General features: G+C 50.9%; 1 long non-coding RNA gene across 1 annotated transcript in view; it reads left to right on the top strand.

Moving 5' to 3' along the window:
• Window positions 1-6,000, top strand: part of LOC112571090 — an 85,974-nt gene continuing 79,974 nt past the window's right edge. Inside the window, exon 1 of the long non-coding RNA XR_003100747.1 lies at window positions 1-3,253. This is a non-coding gene — a long non-coding RNA (uncharacterized LOC112571090). The remainder of the gene's footprint in view (window positions 3,254-6,000) is intronic.

Below are 6,000 nucleotides of genomic sequence, written 5' to 3'. Positions count from 1 at the left end.
AATAAGCCGGTTACTGTTATAGTTCCTCAGCGTTCGTAAAATAACAACAGCGACAATGAAGATAGATATGCAGATAGATAAGTAAAGGACAAACCAGACTAGTGATGAATAAAGAAGGCAGTTATTGTTCAGTGAAAGGGGAAGGAGTTCAGAGGGGTTTCAACATGGCGGACTGTCAGAGGCTCTGTACTCCAGCTCTCACAATGAGAATAAACACGTTGATCACATGTAATTCTTGTATTTCTAAAATATGATCTCTGCTTGTTCAAGTTATTACACATCATAATAAGGAGCAGCAGGATGGCTTCTAAGACCAGTTAACTAGCTTCTCGTTTTGGCATCAACTGCCAAGATGGCGTCTTGTGCTGTCGGCTTCTGCAGAGAGGAATGGACGTCTGTAAGGACTGAAACCTCTGTATACACCTGTCTCTAGAAAGGGTTTATCAAAACCGTCTTGAACTGCAAGATAAAATAACAAAGGGACAAACTAAACTAGAGACCAGAGGGAAATTCCAACAAGCGAGAGAACTCGAGAGTGGCTAGGTGGGTGTAGTGAGGAGGGAACTTTCAAGCCAGATGTGAGTCAGGATGGAGGAAGAAGATGAGGATGGGCTCGCAATAAATCCGGCTTGGCCTCGCATGTAGGTACACTTTAGTCCCGAGCTGCCATGGAGCCAGTGAGCTCTGCCATTGCCCTGTAGATGGCGCCTCATTCCTTTTCACTTCCGCCTCGTGTCGCCGGCGTCATAGTGAAAGCAGTGAGTACCTTTGACCTTCTCAACATGGCGACATTGCTTTTGTTTTTGTGTCTGCGGACGCGCGAAGGTCTACTCGGAATACCCTGTTGGAATTCTTGGTAAGGAGAGGAAAAAACTTGAGGACAGACGACACCAGTGACGTGAAATGGCGGGAAGAGAGATGCTCTGTCTCAGCGTGGAAACGAGGCTCTGTGTTTGTACTAGAGAGATGCGCGCGCGTGTGTGTGTTTCTTCCTCCAACGGCAAGCCTCATCTCCGCATCCCTAGCAGCCTTCACCTTTCTCCCTCCCCACCATCATCCCCGTCACCCGCCGCCTCCCCTCCCCTCTCCTCCCTCCACCCCAGTCTGCCGATGTCTGTGACCATTGCTGATCTCATCGAAAACGGCGACGGCCTCAGCGCGCGTGCGCAGTGCAGCGCCGCTGCGAGATCAAAGGCGTGTGCCGGCCTGAGAGGATCCCGTCTGGAAAGAGAGAGAAAGAGAAAAAAAAAGGAAAGAAAGAAAAAAGTGGTAGTTTCACGGCCGCGTAGATGGCGCCGTGTGTACTGTGACGTGGCTGACAGCACGTGCTTGTGGCGAGTGAAACGAGGGAAGTGAAACCAGCGTCCAGCGAGTTGTTTACTTTGTGGCCAGCAAAAAAAAAAAAACGTTAAAAAGGAGGAAAAACAAACTTCTCAGATTCGCTTTTAAAGGTCTTCACGTGCTGGCGAAAAGAAAAAAAAAACAGCAACAAAAACACTGGTGTTTTCCGTTGATAGGAGTGAGGTTTAAAGGGACGTAAACGCCTCGATGTCTGTCACGTGTGATTGGGGTGGGGGAGGGGAGTGTGAAGGAAGGAGGGGTGATACAGAGTGACAATCATGTGACAGTGTGGCATGATCAGGGGCTGTGCCAAGCAGCACGCGCGCGCGTGCGCCAAATGAAGAAGGTGATGAAGACTTAGTGAGAGAGCATCCTCATCGTAATCATCATCTGTCAGACACTTGCCTCTTCCTGCTGCAGTGTCGGCGTCGGTGACCTTACGTCTCGCGCCACGCGACCTGGCAAGTGTCAGCGTGACCTGCCAGTGGGTGACACAGCGCACAACATGACATGACAAAGTTCGAACTAGGAGAAAGGGGAGTTGGGGAGACAACGAAGAGTCTACAAACAACAACTGATTGAATAAAGAAAGGAACGGTGGAGACTCAGGAAAAAAAAATAAAATCTGTGATACTTGAAGGAAAGAAGGGGGAAGCAACAACAAACAACAAGCCTTCAGTGAGAGGGAGAGACGGCGGCAACTGCACGCGCCAAAGAGGAAGAGTTGTTAAAAGTTGTGAATTAACCTCTGTTGCGGAGATTTAAAAAAAACTTCCTCCCACTCAAGCTGGGGAGGGATGGGGAAGGTTCCTATCCCTCTGGCACTCACTCTCTCTTGGCCGAGAGTTGCTGGCATCGCGCGTGGACCCGGAGGCTGACAAAAGCTCGGCGATGAGAGAGATGTGTGCAGGTTGTGGTGCGGCAGGCTGGTGACACCACGTGCTCGGTGCCAGCCGTGCGTGACGGGTGTGTTTACCATGTGACCAGGCTCGCTGGGGGAAAGCCCCGATGTGTGGGTGGCAGCTCGGGTAGCGTGAAGGCCAACGGGTGCCCGGCTAGCAGCTGCGCCGAGCCTGGGAGGAGATGTTGCAGGTTGATGATGCTTTTGCACCGAGTCAACTGTTTCGGGAGGATACGGATTTACCACCGGCTGTACCCCCGCTACCCTTTCAAGCAGAAGTTTTATTCTGAGGAGGGAGTTAATACGACAATGGAGTCAGCGTGTATCCAGATGTATGTATGTGTGTCTGTCCGTTTGTCAGTCTGTACTCGGAAGTTCTACGTCTGAAGGGGAGAACTCCTCGTCCTGCGTGTGTGTGTGTGCACCGCTCAACATCCGTGTCCCGCCCACACCGAGCATCGAATCACAGGCTCCAACTACGGAGGGCCGAGCTCACCGTCCTCCAGACACAACGCACCTGCACGACCCTCGCCGTAAACGTACCACCGCTGCCACAGCACTTGCAGCAGCAGCAGTAGCCGCAGCAGCAGCAGCAGCAGCACGCGCCATCACGCAGTGTGCACACACACACACGTGTCCGCCCAGTACACCACACACCTCTCCTCTCCCTCCCTACTACCCACCCCAACCATCATGCTGCTGCACCCTCCCACCCCGTGTCGTCTGCTCGACGCAAGCACACCCAGGCGCCGGCGGCGGACCCCCCGAGCGTCGCAAGACTGGCAACTTACGTCACCCCCTCCTCGTCTACCTCCTCATCCCCCATCATCATCACCACCACCAGCAGAGTAACGTCTGGGGCCAGACTCCAAGACCATCGTGTGGCCAAATTACCACAGCCTCTCTCATCAGGCGGATTATCTGCATCCTCCGACAGCATGTGCGATTCCTCCTGTCTTCTCATGTGTGAAACAGTCTGGGATTATATTCTTTGGCAGAAGACCACACACGGTAAGTCAACCCTCCCCTCCTCCTCTCTCCTCCCCTCTACTCATCCTCTCGATTCTACTTTCAAACCCTCTTTGCCATAATGCGGAAACGAATGAGCGTCAGCAGACGAGAGGACTAAAAATAGAAAAGTTTTTTTTTCTTCTTCTTCTCATTGTCGCTTTTCTTTTTTACCTCCTACCTGGAGAGAACAGCCAAATGTTGAATTTTTTAAAGAACAAATATTTTTGTTGGTTTGGAACATCGGCTCGTGCATCTCGCTTTGCTGTTATTTACGTGTTGTTGAGGACTGAGAGCGATGTTGATCGATTGCGTGTTGTGAAGTGCGATGAGGCGAGTTGTAGTAAACAATGGCTCGCCCTGGGTCACGTGTTGTCCTCGCGTAATGACAAATCGCTTTTAGAGTGTTGTTTGTTGTCAACATGTACACAAGATGGTGTCAACACGCTTGCACACGACACTACACTTTCGTCTGGTGATGCACGTGGGGGGTGGGATGGGGTGGGGGTCAAAGGTTCATCGTGGCTGACGCGCAGCAGCAGCAGCTGGTCCTGGGCACGATGACCCTCTCCCTCCTCCCTCACTCGATTGCATCATAACGGCCTGCGCCGTGTCACGCGGGAGGGAGGAGGGAAACATCAAGGCTGGGAGGGAGACCTTGCTCGCTGTGACCTTTAACGCCGTGGTTGCTTCCTACTCTGAGATAGTATAAGACTCTCCTCTCACCCGACTGAATGTTAAGTTTTGTTGTTCTACACTCTTTGCTCTGCCAAGAAGATAACTAGATAATCCCTTGGGAGTACTTACAACAAATTATACAATAAAAAATAATGGATAATAATTATAACATACATGAAAAACTACGTATTTACTGCACATTAAAAATATAAATATATTTCCTCACAACATACTGATAATTGTCTTTCTGTAACCATCCCTGCTTAAATGCGAAGAACATCGTTCTCAGCCTTTGTCTTAGAGACGGAGGGTTCCGTGCACTTTGACCTGACGGCTATTTTTAGCACACAGTATTGACACACGGCCACACCCGGTGTGTACCCAACTCAGTGGTTCAGGGAAAAGGTGTGTGTCTGTGTTTTTCTCTCTGATTGTAATCAATGTAACACGTGACATGTGCCGACTGACGACCTTTAACCCACCCACGCAGCTGCACACAGCTGCTGACAGCTGCACACAGCTGGTGACTAGGTAATTTCGGTAATGATGGTGAAGGGTATAAACTACTCAGCACGTTGGAGAAGATGGTAATCAAAGGTATCGAGTCAACTGTCAGGTGATGGGCGAAGTTACAGACAAGCAGATCGACAAAAGAGATCATCAGAGGATGTTGATGCAGGCAAGGGATTGATTGATGGACGAAGATCGACTCACACTTACACCATCGCTACTATCATCACTACTGTCGTCCAAACACGAGGATGGGATCAACTCTTTTGTTTCCATTACCAAAAAGAAATAAAAACGATGATTAAAAATACAGAAGGCGTGTTGGGTCTCGGCTCAAAAATGGAGGACGAGGCGTCGTCTGCTACAGCGGCTGCTCAGCGAGCCTGTGCAGGGTGACCTGCCCTTTACCTCTGGCAAACGCACCCGCACATCCACACCCATCCTCCCACCCACCCTCTGCCCGCTTCCACTTTTTTTCCCCCCAACACGAAAACACAGGCCTGTTGTTCACATGCCTAATCAGAGAGATGCATGGCGACCAGCTGCGGTTGACTCACTGAGTTTATTTCCCTCCCCTCTCCTCTCCTCCCTCCTTCCTCAAAGCCTCTGTGGTTCTCTTGTGGTAATAGAGTCAGGGAGGGGGGCAGAAGAGTGCAGAGGGGTGGGGAGGACCTTGACTGCTGGCCCCTGTTCTGGGTAGATTACTTTTTTTTTCATTTGATGTAGCTGACGATGGGGTGACCAGGCTCACCCGACCACAGCCACCGGCGCCTATCTCCGTGTTCGTGTCCTACCCGGAGTCTGAGAGGCATTCATCAGCGTTCACAGGGAGTGAGTGTGTTTGGTTGGGAGGGGTTGTGGTGTAGTAGTTGTGGAAGAAGTGGGAGAGGGGTTTAGGGGCTGTGTTAATGGAGTGTTTGTGTTGTGGGGTGGGGATGGGTGGTGTGTGAGAGAGAGAGAGAGGGATACATGTTCATCGTTTTAATGTTCGGGTGGATTCTAGTGCAATAGCTGTAGCTGAGGGGCTGCATGAGTGCATTGGTTGTGACATAGAGAACTATTATTTCTGTAGGAAATATCTCCTCAGAAGGGGTTTATACGCAGTGGTTGTCTTCTGAAAAGGGGTAGCTACCTGTGGGAGGTTATAGCTGGGGTAGGAGCTGTTAGGTTACTGGCTGAGCCTTGAGTAAGGAATATAGAATTGATATGAGTAGTTCCTGTCTTTGTGTGTACTAGGACACATCCCCACCCCCCTCTACCCGGGTAGAAAGTGTATGACACGGACTCTTTGCTTGCCATGTAGCTTCCCCACTCCTCCCCTCAGGGTCTGGAGACAGGTGGTATGGCTACCTCGAGGGGAACTACGGACACAGTGGTGGTCTCATGATCCACGTCTTGCATCCTGACCCTGGACACGAACACCCACAGGTCTTCTAAACTATTAATCGGTGTTGAAGCAACTTCGGAGGCAGTCGCCCCTCCGCGTAACACCTTCCCAGGTGCAAGACTCAGGATCTCTGGAACTGTGCATCCATAACCATCCCTCTCCCCCCTAGTGTCCC

The sequence above is a fragment of the Pomacea canaliculata genome, linkage group LG8 (genome assembly GCF_003073045.1).
Source record: "Pomacea canaliculata isolate SZHN2017 linkage group LG8, ASM307304v1, whole genome shotgun sequence".
Taxonomy (NCBI): domain Eukaryota; kingdom Metazoa; phylum Mollusca; class Gastropoda; order Architaenioglossa; family Ampullariidae; genus Pomacea; species Pomacea canaliculata.
The sequence above is the reverse complement of the archived record's forward strand: the minus strand, read 5'-3'. Positions and strand labels throughout refer to the sequence as shown.